This window comes from Trachemys scripta, chromosome 2 (assembly GCF_013100865.1).
Source record: "Trachemys scripta elegans isolate TJP31775 chromosome 2, CAS_Tse_1.0, whole genome shotgun sequence".
Lineage (NCBI taxonomy): Eukaryota > Metazoa > Chordata > Testudines > Emydidae > Trachemys > Trachemys scripta.
This window is the reverse complement of record NC_048299.1, coordinates 235,268,708-235,284,174: the sequence shown is the minus strand read 5'-3', so window position 1 is coordinate 235,284,174 and position 15,467 is coordinate 235,268,708.

Sequence of the window (15,467 nt, the reverse complement as noted above, 5' to 3'; positions counted from 1 at the left end):
GGCTGAGCATTTTTGTTAGTTGGGCGTGTACTTTTTTCCTCTGTAAAACAATGGACTAGGATGTTATGTTTTATTCGATGTCTGGAGAGGTTGATAAGGCAGTTCTGTAAATCTAAACAGAGTCATGTGGGCAAACTCCAGCCCCTGCTAATGGGGTATCAATACAATAGGCTACAGCAGAAGCCATAGAGGATGAGGTATGAAAAAGTCATCTTTGAACAAAAACAAAATCCTAGTACTCCCACCCCAAGACTCTAGGCATCAAGGAGAAGTCAGCACCCCAAGCCAGGTTCTGACTAGTGCCATTCTTCCCTCAAGTCCATTCTTAGGGCTCTGAGGGAAAGGGGAGGCCCAGAGAGTCTCTCCCATTCAGCGGGCTTGCAAACAGTTTATGCAAAATTTGTTCTCCAAAGATGGCAAATTCATGTGATAGATTATAAAACCAGCATGTTTCTTAATGCCATGAGTTGTGACTAGTGCTTTTAAGCTTAGTAGTCATAGATGCATTTATAGCAGTGTGGGGTTTCTCTCTGCCTCAACGAATCTGCTAAATAGCTGGTCAGTGAAATGCAGACCTGCTTAATTGTACAGAGTCTAAAGACCCCCTACAGATTTTTATGGTTGAATCTCATGTAAAGTTACCAGCTCCTTGCCATTTGCCAGAACCTTTTGAGGCATGAGAATTATCTTAGCAGCTGCTGAACTTATTTACTCAGGATAGATAAAAGCAGAATGCGAGAGGCTTTCCTTAAAGTTAAAGCCTATTATCTGTCTTTTGATTTTCTATCACATTCACCACCATATTATCCAATTACTTATGACTGGTGTGTTCACGTGACAGTATTTCCTAGTGCAGGGCATATGGAAGCATTAACTTTCCCTCTTAGATTGACATCTTCTGCAGGAAATATTCTCTGTTGTTCCAATATTCAGGAATGCTGTTGGAGTGGTGCAGTTTAGCTCTGGCCAACCTGCCAGTGCAAACACCTTTAATAGCTGCTTATGGCCATTGTTGGTTTATAAAGACAGCCTTCTTGTTAAGGCCTGCTCATTTGCTACACCCGGTCGTATGACTGCAGTAACAAGAACTGCACTAGTCAACTCATCTATACTTGGTGGCCTGTGATAAAGCAATCTCAGTTACAGGATAAGATCACCTGACTGAGCCTCTGACTACAATGGCTCCTGACATCTAACCCAGGACTTGGAAATTACATACAAAAGGAGGCATGTATATGCTATGCTGTATGTATGGTTGTAATGGTTCTTGGGGTACCCAGGGTTCTGAGGCACCTTTTTAATCCCAGGCCTCCAATGAGAGGGAGACTTGCTTGAGCTTAACTCTGTGTCAGCTCCCTGACACCACCAGCCTGCTAGCTACCCAAGAAATCTCCCCTGGGCTCTGCCCGCCTTTACTTTGCCTTGCAGATTAACAGATGTACCACAATCCCCAAGCTCCATTAAAGCATTTCCCTGTAGTGTCTAGGCCCTTATCCATTGAATGCTCACAGAAATACAAGGTGTGCTGTCCCCAAGGGAACAGCATATATACCAGCTATGATTCAACTCAGGATCAGCTTCTTGCTGAATACCCCAGCACTGAGATTTATTTATTGTGGAAACAAGTTACAAGAAAGATTCAAGAGCTAGTAAGTAAATATAATGGAAGCAAAAGGGTTACATAGAAAGCAATCATAACACTTTCTAGAGACTAAACTTAATTTAACTGGCTAACCTCCTGATTAAAGAAGTCTTGTCTCACCCAGAGTCTTTTGGAGCATCTTCCACCAAGGTAGGCAGGGATCCTGTTTTCATGAATATAAAGAAACTGTCCATTTACTCCTTAGGTGCAGGATAAAGGGGTATCTTCTTGCCTTCTCCTTATCTCACCCAAAGTTCATTGTCTCTATGCAGAGTCAGGATAATCCCCCAGGGTTTATTCGCTGGTGTATTGCCTTCCTGTTGATTTCACATTGTAGCCCATAGGGCTAGCTTGCCTTTATTATATTCACTGCTTTGCATTATGTTCAGCAGTAATGCAAGGAACCTACAATCCTGTAAGACATTAGTTTCAGCAAGTTAACATAAGGCTGAGGCCTATGAACATTGAACTGAAACAGTCCAACAGAAAACCCCAAGTATTGGGGAGCTGAAAATAGAGTGTTTAATGGGAATTTGACTATAGGAACAACCATAAGAGTGTCCAAGAGTCCAACCATGTAAGTGTCATGGCAATGAATTGATGTATGTAACAGGTACATGAGCTACATCCGCAGATACCTAACCACAAAAGGGCCATGCTTTGGGGATTGTCTGCTCCTTTCTTTACAATTCATCCTAATTGCGTGACCTCAGCTGGCCTCCCCTGGGACCCCGGACACAATCTGATAGCTATTGATGTGGCAGTTATCCCTCCAGCTTCTGATCATCCAAAGTGAGCCATGTCACCCTTAGAATCAGGGCTGCCATGCCCACATTGTGGGAGTGGCAGAGAAGTATGGATGCCAAACTGTATTCCATTCTCTGGTTATTTAGACAGATCACCTGATGTTGAGCCTCTGCAAATATTCATGTTAAACAAAAAGTCCTCACTGTCACTTGTGAGCTCCTTCTGGCTCTCCCTGTTTGAATGCAACAGATTATCTGACTCCAAGCTCACTCTGGTACATAGTGAGGCTTCATCTCTCAAACTTGCTGCAATAGAAAAGTCTGGCCCTGGTCTTTCTTATCTCCTATGAATTAACTTTTGTTAAACAAAAAGAGTTGCATTAACACAAATGTTTTTTTATAATGTGAAAACATGCAAACATTTCCACAGCTTTCCCCACCTTCTGTTATAGATAAAAAGCAATTCATCTGATATTATATCTCATCTGATCTCTATCTACAGCTCTCTATTTAGAGATAAAATGGGTTCTTATTGTTCTAAGGTTTTGGAAACCAGCTAACAAATCTAAATTCAAACAGGAACATTGCTAATTTCTAGATATTAAAATAAATAACCTCTTGACAAATAGTTAAACATTATCATATTTTGAGTAGCTGATTTGCTGAACAGAAGCAGAAATGCATGTGACCATAGCAAAGGATAAGGCATCAACATCTTTTTTAGAAAATGCCTCAAACAGAATCTACTACCACAATTTAATTTGAATTAGCAGTTTAATTAGATTCTATACAATGGCCTCCATTATTTTGTTCAACAAGATCCATTTAATTCCCAGCTGTAGAATTTATCTCTATCCCTGCTAAAATACCAATTAAACACTTAACCTTGTTAACATTTAATCAATAAGATATATATGATACTTCAAAATGGTTATTCAGTGCAGGGACTGTAGCACTGTATTGCTTCTCTGTACTGTGATGTTCCTTTTTGTTTATGAGGATTTAAAATTGAGTTCAGCTGCTCTCATTATAACATGACAATTTTACAATACTAACTGGACACTTGTATTCTCTGTTGTGCAGCTCACTTGATAGTAGCTAAGGGTGAATCATTTTAATGAATTAAAATTATACAAGTTTTGTGATTTTTTTTTTCCAGATAAAATATTCAGTTTTCCCTTCACTATTCCTCAAGCTCTACTTGGTAGGTATTTGTTCTTTGCTGGGAGTGTGTGTGTGTCAAAGTCTTCTGCTTCAGTCTCTAAACTTAGTCAACTAAAGCCAGATCCTTGGCCTTGATAGGACTGTTTTGAATTGTTCCAGTATGTGGCTTTTTAGAATCAGGATTTTCATTTTACTTCTGCTTTGTCTTACTATGGTTCTCAGCACAGGCTCAATATTCTTAGCAGCAGTTGCACTGTAAAGTGAAAAGTAAATTCAGGCACTGTAGCAAAGCACAGACTCACCCCTGTGGCACCTCCTGCTGGTTATTTCCAGGAATTAGCTCTTCCAGCATCCAGAGCACCCTCTGCAGGCCAGTGATCTGCCTGTCCTCTGGCCCCTGCTGCCCTTTTACCTGGGGTGCTACCCCCTGGCAGTACCCCCCCAAGTCTTAGGGTCTCCCCCTCCCAGGGGACCCCCCACCCAGTATCCCCACTTTGCCTCAGTCTTGGCTACTGCCCAGTCTCCATCTAGCTCCCATTCACTGGGGCAAATTGCAGTATCAGCCACTCATCACAGGCAAAGGGTTCAGACCTGCTGCTTCTACCTACCCAGGGGCTGCCCCTTGCAACCCAGTACCTAATAGGCCTTACCAGGCCTACAGCCTGGGGCTTTCCTAGGCTAGAGCTCCCTTGGCCTTTCCCCAGCCCTGCTCTACTCTACTCTAGGCACTTAGTTAAGTTCCCTACAGCCAGGCCCTTCTCTCTCTAAATGCAAAGAGAGACTGTCTGCTTGAGCTCCTGGCTCAAGCCTTTATAGGGCCAGCTGGGCCCTGATTGGGGCATGGCCCCAGCTGAGCCTGCTTCTTCCCAATCAGCCCAGGCATCTTGCCCTTCCAGGGCTGTATTAAACCCCTCAGGGAAGGAGTGGGTAACCACCCGGCTACAGGCCCACATATAAGAATATGATTTCATAGCTAAAACCCTTACTAATGCTATTGTCATACACTTTCACTTTCCCCACAGAAAAAACAGTCTTCAGGATGTTAGGTTTACTTTTATGCTTCAGTCATTTAAACCAGGATGGCTTCCTTGCAAGACTACACAAACTGTATAGTGATTGAAGAATTCCTTCATCTGCAGTGTCTCTTCTAGAATGTTTGAGTCCAGAGCAGAATTCGATTGGACAGACCATGATTAATTCTCTCTTGAAAAGTATCTTTCAGAGAAAGAGAATTATTTCTTTGTCCTTGTTGTTTCTAGATATTTTGGGGTTAGTCACAAATGTGAAGCACACAGTAGTCAACCATTCTGTCAGTAGCTTAAATAAGCGTTGTTCTTGAGCCTTTTTTTTTATTGCATTTTTTTAGTTCTGCCTCACAGGAATCTTACTAAAATTTTTGTAATTAGTTCATATTATGCCCTCTTCTCTTTCTAAACTGAAAATAGTGATTGCATCATTCTGAGCTGATTGCTGAAAGCTACTGAAAAACAGCTAAGATGTCTGCCAAAACTTATCACCTAAATATGGTCTTCCTAGTTCATATTTTATAAGATACTCTCTGTAGTCAGTAACAGATATATCAGCATAGTTGAACAGTTGTGTAGAACAGCTTCCATCAGTGCATGAAAATATTCACAGAAGTGTATCCAGGAGATGGAGAAACCGGTATACTATGAAATTGTGTCCGTGTGCTGCTGATCACAATTCTTTGCTACTAATACCTAAAGTGCTCTGAAATCTAGTAAGAGATTTGGCATTTTTTACAGTGGGCTATCTCCATGTCTGAAAAAGCTAGCTGTAAGACGATAAGCTCGATGATATATTTTAACATTACAAACTTCTGTAATCTCTTACTATTTTCTTCCTTGTATGTTATCAATGAACACAGAGGGAAGATTACATTTATTATCTCTGATATTGGTCAAAGACTCTTCTGCATCTGTGGTTTTGGTACCCGTGACTCTTCCTGGGGATACCCAAGATTGTAATTCACTTGTCATCTGCCCTTAGCATGAGGAAACCTTGTCTGTTCCTGCCAGGAGTCAGCTCCCTGACTCCACCAGCCACAGGTAACACAAGCATTCCCTTCTCAGACCACATAGGCTCCACTGTCCCTCGTGCAGACTAGCAATAGTCACACTCCAACACTAAGTCCTCCTGGCATCTCCCTGTGGTGTCCAGTCCCTTATCTACTGGATACTCACAGAATTACCAGACTTGTTGTTCCCATAGGAACAGTACATCACAGCTTACTAGTCAGACCTTAGACCCCAGCTCTGCTTAGCCCACTTAGATTTGTTTATAAAGAAAGCAAGTATTAGTTTATTTAACAAAGAACAGAGATTCAAATGCTGGCAAACAGAAATATTGGAAACAAAGGGTTACATATAAAAGAAATTGTAACATGCATTTGAGTGCCTAAACTGACTAACAAGATGCCCTGTTGGCTAATAAGGTACTGATTACCCAAAGTCCTTTGCACAGTGTTTTGCAACTAAGATGGTTGAGACTCTCCTTTCATGAGACCAAGCCCATTGGCAGCTTGTCTCCCCCAGATGAAGGATGTCAGGGTGTCTTTCTGCAACCCTAGCTATATTAGGGTTACCATACGTCCGGTTTTTCCCGGACATGTCCGGCTTTTCAGCAATCAAACCCCCGTCCGGGAGGAATTGCCGAAAAGCCACACATGTCCGGGAAAATGGCCGGCACTTCCTCTCCCCTGCGGCTCTGCTCCACTCCTCCTCTCTCAGATTTACAGAGCCAAGCTGCCCGACCCAGCGCTACTGGCTTCGGGCAGCCCCCCCTGCCTCTGGACCCCGAGCCCCCAGCCAGGCACTTCTCCTACCCGGCTCCAGCTGAGCTGCTCCCGCGGTGCAAGGTCCAGAGGCAGGGGGGGGCTGCCCGAAGCCGGTAACGCTGGCTCAGGCAGCTCAGCTCTGTAAGTCTGAGTGGGAGGAGCCGAGCAGCTCGGTTGGAGCCGGGGAAGGGACGTGCCCAGCCAGCTCTGGGTCCTGAGGCAGGGGAGGGCTGCCCGAAGCCAGCAGCTCGGCTCTTACATTCTGAGAGGGGAGGAGCAGCTCAGCTGGAGCCCAGGTAAGAGAAGTGGGGTCCGGAGGCAGGGCTGGGGGGTGCTGAGCGGGCCGGGGGGGCCAGGGGGTGCTCAGCCGGGGTCCGGGCCGGGGGGGGCTGAGCGGGCCGGGGGGCCGGCGGGGCTGGGGGGTGCTGAGCAGGCCGGGGGATGCTCGGCCGGGGGTCCGGGGGCTGGCGGGGCCAGGGGGTGCTCGGCCGGGGGCCAGCCCAGGCTGGAAACGCCGGGGGGGGGCAGCCTGGGCCGCTCCTCCTCCCCCCACACCCCCCCTTACCTGCTTCAGGCTTCCCGCGAATCAAATGTTCGCGGGAAGCAGGGGAGGGGGCGGAGTTGGGGCGGGGACTTTGAGGAAGGGGCGGAGTTGGGGCGTGGGCGTGGGCGGGGCTGGGGGTGGGGCTGGGGTCCGGTGGAGTGTCCTCCTTTTGGAGGCTCGAAATATGGTAACCCTAAGCTATATTTGACTGGTCCTTTGTTCTTCGCCTGTGAACAGCGTTGTGCCCTGCTGATTACTTCTTCCTGTTAATTTCTGCTTCTGAAGTCTCCACAATCTCTGCATTAGCATTTGACTCAGTATTCAAATAAACTCCCATTGTAGAATACACAATGGTCAGCCAGGGAGATATGTATCTCCCACCTTCTGTCTGGTGGAACCTGTCTTAGGGCATGTTATGTCTGTGTGACCTATCTTTAACTTCATGGTTTTAAGAACATAATTTCCAGGATATATATATATATACATACATATCACCTTACAGATTGTCCACACATTCATTTCACAATGATTATGATAACCAGTGTGACACAGGCTTTCATTAGAAACCTTACATGACACATCCTGTAAACTTAATGACCCCTGTGTCTTCTGCTAGTTACCTGAAAACTTGTTTTTTTCTATGCATTATTAGGACAGGCTGTCAATGAGTTTTGTGTTAACAGCAGAAAGGTACTGCCAGATCATTTTGTAAATGGTAGATAATGAAGCCTAATCAGCTTTCACAATACAAGACAAAGATCCTGGTGACTGGCAGGATTTATATACAGTACTGTAATATTTTCCCATGAATTTATGGATTGCAAAAGTATCATACAGCCTCAGCTTTAAGCCTATTTGGTGTGCAATGCCTCTAGCAAGGCAAGACGAGGCCTCTGGGCATCATTGTGTAATACAGTCAGCATTAGCTGTCCACTTCAGTGATTTAAATTACATGCCCCTTTTTTTGGTGGGAGGCACGGGGTGGGAAGGCGGAAGGAGAAATCAACCTCACAGCCACAAATATGCTGTTTTTTAGGTCTCCTCGTTGCTGAAGTCTGATCTGCTCATTCACACTAAACAGCGACCTCTGTAAAGTAGAATTTGTGAGTTCTTCCAAAAATATACTGTGTAAACTATGCCTTATTGGTGATCAGAAGCAATGTTATTGTGTTATAATTGCACTTCTTACACTTCTCCACTTTAACCCCTAGATCCCTTTCTGCCATACTCCTTCCTAGACAGTCTCTTCCCATTCTGTATGTATGAAACTGATTGTTCCTTCCTAAGTGAAGTACTTTGCATTTGTCTTTATTAAACTTCATCCTGTTTACTTCAGACCATTTCTCCAATTTGTCAAGATCATTTGGAATTTTGACCCCATCCTCCAAAGCAGTTGCAATCCCTTCCAGTTTGGTATCATCTGCAAACTTAATAAGCATACGTTCTATGCCAATATCTAAGTCCTTGATGAAGATGTTGAACAGAGCCGATCCCAAAACAGACCCCTGTGGATCCCCACTCGTTATACCTTTCCAGCAGGATTTGGAACCATTAATAACTACCCTCTGTCATAAACAGATAGTTAAGGATTAATACCTCTTTTACCTGTAAAGGGTTAAGTTCACCTAGCCTAGCTGACACCTGACCAGAGGAACCAATGGGTGGACAAAATGTTTCAAAAGGAAGGAGGGAAGTTCCCTTTGTCTGGGTCAGTTTCAGTTTTGACCGGAGTGGGAAAGCTCCAGAATTCAGCCTCTTATCAAGTAGTGAGTATTATTGAAGGAAATAAATAGGTTTATGTTTATTTTCTTTTGTAACTTGTCTTGTGCAATTAGAGGAATATCAAATTGGGTATTTTTTGTGTAACTAAGTTTTTGCCCAGGGGAACATCCTCTGTGTTTGGAATCTGTTGTCTGTGAGAGTAGCTGGTATGCTAATCTCTCCCAGAGGGTTTTCTTTTACCTTTCTTTTCTTTAATTAAAAGCCTTCTTTTTAAGAACCTGATTGATTTTTTCCCTTGTTTTCAGATCCAAGGGGGTTGGATCTGGACTCACCAGGAATTGGTGCGGGGAAAGGAGGGGGAATGGTTAATTTCTCCTTGTTTTAAGATCCAAGGGGTTTGGATCAGTGTTCACCAGGAGATTGGTGGAGGAGTCTCTCAAGGCTACCCAGGGAGGGAAAGGTTTTTTGGGGGAAGACAGAGTTTCCCAAATAACTCATAGATCATTTGGGCAGTGGCAGCAAGACCAGATCTAAGCGGGTAATTGAGCCTAGGGGTTCACATGCAGGTCCCCATATCTGTACTCTAAAGTCCAGAGTGGGGGTGAAACCTATGACACCCTCTGAGTATGGTTATTCAGCCAGTTATACACCCACCTTATAGTAGCTCCATCTAAGTTATATTTGCCTAGTTTATCGATAAGAATATCATGCGAGACCGTATCAAATGCCTTACTAAAGTCTAGGTATACCATATCCACCACTTCTCCCTTATCAACAAGACTCGTCATCCTATCAAAGAAAGCTATCAGATTGGTTTGACATGATTTGTTCTTTACAAATCCATGCTGGCTATTCCCTGTCACCTTACTACCTTCCAAGTGTTTGCAGTTGATTTCCTTAATTACTTGCTCCATTATTTTCCCTGGCACAGACGTTAAACTAACTGGTCTGTAGTTTCCTGGGTTGTTTTTATTTCTCTTTTTGTATATGGGCACTATGTTTGTCCTTTTCCAGTCTTCTGGAATCTCTCCTGTCTCCCATGATTTTCCAAAGATAATAGATAGAGGCTCAGATGCCTCCTCTGTTAGGTCCTTGAGTATTCTAGGATGCATTTCATCAGGCCCTGGGGACTTGCAGGCATCTAACTTTTCTAAGAGATTTTTAACTTGTTCTTTTTTTTATTTTATCTTCTAAACCTACCTCCTTCCCATTAGCCATTCACTATGTTAGGCATTCGTTCAGACTTCTCGGTGAAGACTGAAACAAAGAAGTCATTAAGCATCTCTGCCATTTCCAAGTTTCCTGTTACTGTTTCTCCCTCCTCACTGAGCAGTGGGCCTACCCTGTCTTTGGTCTTCCTTTTGCTTCTAATGTATTGATAAAAAGTCGTCTTGTTTCCCTTTATTCCCGTAGCTCATTTTGTGCCTTTGCCTTTCTAATCTTGCCCCTACATTCCTGTGTTATTTGCCTATATTCATCCTTTGTAATTTGTCCTAGTTTCCATTTTTTATATGACTCCTTTTTATTTTTTAGATCATGCAAGATCTCATGGTAAAGCCAAGATGGTCTTTTGCCACATTTTCTATCTTTCCTACGCAGCGGAATAGCTTGCTTTTGGGCTTGGTGCAGGTTAGACCAGCTGAAAAACTGCTGTAACCTGCATCACTGACAGTGGTGCCCAAAGGACTGTCAATCAGCTGAGCATAGCCAAAGCACAGTGCAACCTGGCAACTCCCCTTCTCCTTCCTCTTATCTTCCTGCCCCCAAAGGGCCCCCCATGCTTCAGACTGTAGGGAGAGTGATGTAGGAGCTGAATGCTCTGGTTCTACACTTGCAAGAGGAATCTGTAGTCAGGGTGATGTGGCCATTCTCTGCTCTCTTTGCAATGCTTGAGTGTTGCAATGGAAGTGGAGTGTGGTGGGGTACAGAATCTGCCAGGGAGGGCAGCCAAATGTGCTGGGGGGGAGCCGACGCAGTGGGAGGACAGAACACCTCTCCCGCAGGTAATGTGGGGGACACACGAAGAGGTCACATGTTCTCCCTTTTAGCTGGTGCCGCCCTAGTATGGGGAGGCAATGTGTAGGGTGGGCAGTGCGGGGTTCAAGTGCCCCCTTCAGATTGGCCTGCAAGGGGCGGGGAGGCTCTGTCCTTCTCTCCCTGTGCCTCCCTCTGGTCACGTTCAGTCTCTCTCCCTGGCAGCCAGGCAAGAAGCGGGACAGAGCTGCTTCTGCCTGAGAGAGCCTGGCTGGGAGGCAGCGGCAGCCTGCTCCCTGCCCAAGCTCAGCTGCCAGGGACAGAGGCTGAGCATACTGTGATGGGAGGGGGGGCTCCGGTTCATTTGGCCCCGGTCCCTGGCAGCCAAGCCTGGGCCAGGAGTGGGCCGCTGCTGTCTTCCAGCCAGGCTCTCTCAGGCAGAAGTGGCTCCATCCCGCTCCCCATCCTGCTGCCAGGGAAAGCGGCCAAAGGTGTGGGGGACAAGCAAGGGAGAGAAAGACAGAGCCCCCACCCCAGGTAAATGGGGCAGGGAGAGCGCAGTGGCTCCAAGCTGGGAGTAGGTTCGGGAGGGTCACTGGGCAGAGGAGATGTGGGGCAGTCTCATGTCCTCCCCTTTAAATTGTGCCCTCCCATTATGGGGAGGCATGAGTCATCTGTGTTTAATGCTAAGAACTCTGAAAAATCAAATCCTAAGTGTCTCAAACCGGGCACTGAAATTTAGTGGACATTTCAGAGCGGGCTTTGAGAGCACACGAGAGACATGCTCTCTGCTCCTGTTCCTGTGCCTGGCACTGCCGTGTTCCACAGCCGCTGGAACAGAAATTGCAGGGAAAGTCCTGCTCAGTCCCTGCAGCCACGGGAGAAAAAGCTTAATACAGACAATCTCCAGATAATTTAGCTTCCAAAGTCTAACAAACCTCTGCTAAGCATGTGCAAACTAAAATTTTTCATAGGTTTGTAACTTGGCCAAATTTGGGCAGCTTTTTTTAATTTTTAAACCAGAATAACAAATGGCACATCCATGACCAGGGCCGACTCTAACTTTTTTGCCACCCCAAGCAAAAAAAAAAAAAAAAACCACCCCGCCATAACAACCCTCCCCCAGCGCCGCCCCACCGAACCAAAAACGTTTGTCTGAGGTGGGGCTTACTGCTATTTCATTTTTATAGGACTTGTTTCCCTAAAGACTTTTCTGAACAAAAAGAAAAACAATGCAACAAAAAATAAAATAAATCACACTGGGATGAGCATACATGTTGATACATTTTTATTCACATAAACCCTCTGACCTCAATAGGAGTGTTTCTGTTAACTACAGTAGGCTTTGGATCAGGCCATTAGAGTTGGGGACTGGTCTCAGGCAAGAGCCTAGAAAAGTTAGTCGCTGGAAGTTAATCATTTGTGGGAAACAGAAGTTATCAATAATAGACATTGACAGGTTATTTCATTGGGTTTCTGCCACAGCAATCTTTTAAAGGAGACAAATAAAATAACCATACCGCAAGTTAGCTGTCTTCAACATGCAGACTGTTATCTTACTCCAGAGGCTGTTTGAGCCTGTTGATTGATTGCTGACTAACTGGCTGCAGTTCAAGCAGCCCAGAAGAATTTTGCCCTGTTAATTCTAGTTTCCATTAGAATTTCACAACTTTGAAAATATTCATCTATATTTTACTTTCCAGTAGGTAACAAACAACTGAAGTGTAAGGCAGACTGTATAGCTCCATGATTCAAATGTAAATACAAATGCTACACATGTTGACTTCTGAACAAGCCTTTTCTCAAATTACTAAGGATTTGTATATTTATAATTCTACAGAAGCATCTTGCCCTTGAAGTGAGGTATTTGAGGCATTCAAAAATGTCTGCCAGGTAAGCTAGCAAAGCAAGCCACATGGTATCTGCAAACTTTTTGGCCAGCAGGGAATCTTTGTCTGAAAGAAAAATTCTCACTTTCTTTCTGAGGTCAAACAAGCAGTTGAGAACCTTTCCCCATGACAACCATCTGTGTGGTAAAGTAAGTGATGGTGTTCAGCTCCCATCTCATCACACAAAACTCCAAACAGATGTACACTTGTTGAGCTACTCTTGATGAAGTTAACTGTGCAAACAGCTTCATCGAGAAATTGTTTGAGAACGGGTGGCATATTTTTTTTGCCACTAGGGCTTGCCTGTGTATAATACAGTGAGTCCAAACTGCTTGTGGTGCAAAAGCCTGCACTCTGGTGACTAGCTTGCTGTTTTTTCCAGTCATTGCACGACCACTGTCACCACAAATTCCTACATAGCACTGTCATTGCAAGCCAGAATCGGAGACAAAAGCATCCAAAAGTGTGATGAGCTGTCCCCCGTTACATGTTGTGGTAATGGCAGGCAGAACAGAAATTCCTCTTGGAATTTTTCGTCCTCAAATTTTAAGTATGTCAGCACCTGAGCAGCACCCGACACATCTGTTGTTTCATCAAGTTGAATGGAAAAAAGGGGACTTGGCTGAATTTTGGCAATCAGTTGTTCAGTCACATCATTTGCCATACTGTGAATACACCTAGCAACAGTGTTGTTAAACGGGGGAAACTGATCAAATTGAGTCACCTTGCCCCAACATAATCGACATTTTCTTGTCATATGGCAGAAAAAAGTTTTCCCAGTAGTGTGTGATTTCCCAGGTTTAGCCACCCAGTGTGTCACAGCAAAAGACGCCTCAAGGTCTTTCTCATTTGCTATAGCTGCCATTCTCAGTACAGTTTTCTGGCCCTTTAGCTCTCCCAGCTTTCACTGAAAAAATGGAGTGGTTTTATCTGAAGAGAGCTGTGCTATGTCTGCAAGTGGCGCAACGTTTTAGATGGTTTTAAGCTTTCCTTTGCCAGAACTTTGACACACGCCACACACTGTGACGATGGGTCCTCCTGAAAACCAGTCCACATAAATCAATATTCCAAATATTTTGGATTGTATTTGTGTTTTTTTACTAAGGGTGTTGATTAATTGCAGTTAACTCATGCGATTAACTAAAAAAAATTAATTCCGATTAAAAAAATTAACCGCGACTAGTCACAGTTTTAATTGCAATGTTAAGCAATAGAATACCAATTGAAATTAATTAAATAGTTTTGGCTGTGTTTTACATTTTCAAATATATTGATTTCAATTACAACACAGAATACAAAGTGCACAGTGTTCATTTTGTTATTATTTTTTATTACACATATTTGTACTGTAATAATGATAAAAAAGTATCAGAGGGGTAGCCGTGTTAGTCTGAATCTGTAAAAAGCAACAGAGGGTCCTGTGGCACCTTTAAGACTAACAGAAGTATTGGGCAATTGCCCTCTGTTGCTTTTTAATGATAAAAAAGAAATAGCATTTTTCAATTCACCTCATACAAGCACTGTAGTGCAATCTCTTTACGTGAAAGTGCAACTTACAAATGTAGATTTTTTTTTTGTTCCATAACTGCACTCAAAAACAAAACAATGTAAAGCTTTAAAGCCTACAAGTCCACTCAGTCCTACTTCTTGTTCAGCCAATCACTAAGACAAACAATTTTGTTTACATTTATGGGAGATAATGCTGCCCGCTTCTTATTTACAATGTCATCTGAAAGTGAGAAAAGGTGTTCACGTGGCACTTTTGTACTTGGCATTGAAAAGTATTTATGTGCCAGATATGCTAAACATTTGTATGCCCCGGCATGCTTCAGATACCATTCCAGAGGACATGCTTCTATGCTGATGACGCTCGTTAAAAAAATAATGTGTTAATTAAATTTGTGACTGAACTCCTTGGGGAGAAGTGTATGTCTCCTGCTCTGTTTTACCCACATTCTGCCATATATTTCATGTTATAGTGGTCTCGGATGATGACCAAGCACATGTTATTCATTTTTAGAACACTTTCACTGCAGATTTGACAAAAACGCAAAGAAGATACTGATGTGAGATTTCTAAAGATAACTACAGCATTCAACCCAATGATTAAGAACCTGAAGTGCCTTCCAAAATCTGAGAGGGATGAGGTGTGGAGCATGCTTTCAGAAGTCTTAAAAGAGCAACATTCTGATGTGGAAACTTGAGAACCCGAACCACCAAAAAAGAAAATCAACCTTCTGCTGGTGGCATCTGACTCAGATGATTAAAATGAACATGCGTCAGTCCACACTGCTTTAGATCATTATAAAGCAGAACCCGTCATCAGCATGGATGCATGTCCTCGGAATGGTCATTGAAGCATGAAGAGACATATGAATCTTTAGCGCATTTGGCATATAAACATATTGCAACACCAGTTACAACAGTGCCATGCAAATGCCTGTTCTCACTTTCAGGTGACATTGTAAACAAGACGGAGGCAGCATTAACTTCTGCAAATGTAAACAAACTTGTTTGTCTGAGTGATTGGCTGAACAAGGAGTTGGAATGATTGGACTTGTAGGCTCTAAAGTTTTACATTGTTTTATTTTTGAATGCAGGTTTTTTTTGTACATATTTCTACATTTGTAAGTTCAACTTTCATGATAAAGAGATTGCACTACAGTACTTGTATGAGGTGAATTGAAAAATACTATTTCTTTTGTTTTTTACAGTGCAACTATTTGTAATAAAAAATAAATATAAAGTGAGCACTGTACACTTTGTATTCTGTGTTGTAATTGAAATGAATATATTTGAAAATGAATATATTCCAAAAATATTTAAATAAATGGTGTTCTGTTATTGTTTAACAGCGCGATTAATCGTGCAATTAATCACGATTAAAAAAATTAATCGCAATTAATTTTTTTAATCACTTGAGAGCCCTAAAAATATTTAAATAAATGGTATTCTATCATTGTTGAACAGCACAATTAATTGTGTGCTT